Genomic DNA, 2,639 nt, shown 5'->3' with positions numbered 1-2,639 from the left:
CGCTACCTAAAGCTATCCAATTTCAACAGTTAAAATAAGTAATACCTATTTTAGTAATACATATTAAAACCATAAAAATAATTAAGCGGCCTTATTACATTTAAAACCCAAACCTCAACGTAAATAATAGGATGTCCATTCACGGAAGAAAACCAAACTTTCGAGCGGGTGGCCACTTGAATTCCCTCACGCTCCAAGCCCACTATGGTTGGGGATTTCTGCGTGGATGAAAATAAAAGGGGTGAGTTTGGGAAACTCAATTGTGTAAGGAAAACCCATTCAAAGCCCAAGTCACTCAAGCCTATTGGGCCTAAGCCCATTTAGGTAACAGATGGTCTTGGACGAGCCCTTTTCAGATTACAATAAACCGGGCCTTAGCCCTTATTCAGATAATAGTATGGCCCATAGGCCCATTTCAAAATACATGTAACATCAGTAAACATATGCAAGCCCATTTGGGGAGACTACTCAACCCACCAACCACTACACTCCACCCGTACCAGCCCTATACTCTATATGGGGAATAACTCAACCACCCAGCCCAACACTCCACAGTTGCAGCCTTGCTGCTCAGTTAACAATAAATTGAGGCAAAGCCTCCAATACGTGGACAAGCCACTTTCAGTACTTCCTCCGTCAATATCCCAGTCCCATGCATCAGATAATAACAACATGGCATGCAGTAAATAACAACAGTCAAACATGCATTTAGGTCAATTTAACCCTATGGGTATTTCGGTAATTTATTTCCTAGGGGTAAAATTGTAAATTTTTCACTTTTAAAGGTATTTCAGTAATTTATCTATTTTAGGGTTTTTCATGCATATTCCTACCTTTCACGTACTAACAGAATCACTATCGAGGGTTCTTACCGAATTGGGCCCGTTTGCCCATCATTCCAATTTTGGCCCATTAAGCCCAAAAATATCGAGGGCACAGAAATCATGCACTTTGCAGTCCAAATTTTGCAGCTTACCAAAAACACTAATTGATTTACCTCACGAGCATTCACATACTTGCAAATCTACAAAATACCGGTTTTCGACATTTCGGCTTGTCGACTTTTGCCGATCCAGACTAAGAAAGAGGGTGTTAGTTACACACCTGTTTGCGACGATATGCTGACGAGATCCACACACGAACCGCCTACAATTAGATTACTAACACGTTAATCTAACTATTCAAATACAAACTACGCATTAATCCCTTACAATATTCGGCCAACCACACCTACAAATCATAGTAAGCTTATAAGAAATCAATAAGCAACTCATTAACAAAGTTTTGTCAATGTTTACCACATAATCATAATCTCACTGCAAGCTGTCTTCCTGAACAACAGTCACTAAATCCTTTATAACTGGAGCTACGAAACTCCAAATTAAGTTCCATTAATTTTACCTGAAAATAGACTCATATATCTTCTATCCATAAAATTTTCAGAATTTTTGGTTTAGCCAATCAATACCAGATTTTTCTTAAAGTTTCCCATGTTTCACTGTTTGACTAATCTGACCACTCTTCATTTCGAATCAAATTTCTCATTGTACAGAATTCAAAATATGTTATCATTTATTTTATTCGAAACTAGACTCAACAAGCTTTAATTACATAATTTATTCAGCTTCTAATTCATCTCTCACAATTTATGGTGATTTTCCAAAGTCACGTTACTGCTGCTGTCCCAAGCAGATTTATTACCATATTCACTCTTTCACACCTAACTTGCATGCTTGTTATTTAAACATGTATATCACCAATCAATCATCACATATCTATGATTTTACTTAAGTATAATCTCCATTTCATCTTTTTAAAGCACAACATGTTAGCCAATTTTTCCCCTTAGCATCTAAGGCATATGCATGCTCATTTGTTTGGCTCAACTTCACCTATCTTTCATTTTTCATCAAAAGAACATGAAACAACAACCATTTCCTTCATTTTAATTCATGACTAAATGCTCACAACACAACTAAAAATCAAAATATGCTTCAAGAGTTAAGGTAGAATCAAGAAGAACTCATGAACCTCAAAATAGAAGCAAGGTACCAAGAACTTACCTTCAATTTTCCTCCCCCTAGTGACCGAATACTCAAGAGCTTTCTCCTCTCCTTTCTCTTCTCTAACTTTCAGCTATGATGTACAAAGATGGACAAAACTTTGTTCTTCTCACCCCTTTTTCTTTTAATAAAATTCTATATTTCATCCATTTAATTCTTTAATACAAAAGACATGAAATTCTCATCATAGAACATTTACCTAAACCATTATCATGGAACATTTACCTAACCCATTATCATGGAATATTTACCTAACACATTATCAATTTGTATCAATTTGTACCATAAATTATGGATATCAAGTGCTCATATTGTCTACAACAACATGATGGCTGGCCACTTCATGTAAAATGGGAGGTTTGTCATGCAAATCCTCCTATTTTGCACTCCTATTTATTTGGCCACTTCAATTTAGCCTATAGCATTTTCAAACATTTTCACATAGGTTCTATTTCATAATTTCACCCCCTTTTTCTTATGGAACAAAAATTAACTAAAATTGTCGGGTTCTATTTTATCTTGGGCCTTCTAGAGGCCCACTAACATAATTAAACCTATGCCAACATTCACAGAATT

General features: G+C 36.0%; 1 long non-coding RNA gene across 1 annotated transcript; it reads right to left on the bottom strand.

Moving 5' to 3' along the window:
• Positions 1 to 628: 628 nt before the first annotated feature.
• LOC128292864 (uncharacterized) lies at positions 629 to 2,179 on the bottom strand. The gene is made up of 2 exons (XR_008282820.1): positions 2,064 to 2,179; positions 629 to 1,146 (listed from the first exon to the last, which is right to left on the bottom strand). It is a non-coding gene; the product is annotated as an uncharacterized LOC128292864 (long non-coding RNA).
• Positions 2,180 to 2,639: the final 460 nt, after the last annotated feature.

The sequence above is a fragment of the Gossypium arboreum genome, chromosome 5 (assembly GCF_025698485.1).
Source record: "Gossypium arboreum isolate Shixiya-1 chromosome 5, ASM2569848v2, whole genome shotgun sequence".
In the NCBI taxonomy this organism is placed as follows: domain Eukaryota; kingdom Viridiplantae; phylum Streptophyta; class Magnoliopsida; order Malvales; family Malvaceae; genus Gossypium; species Gossypium arboreum.
This window is presented reverse-complemented; position numbering and strand designations above follow the sequence as displayed.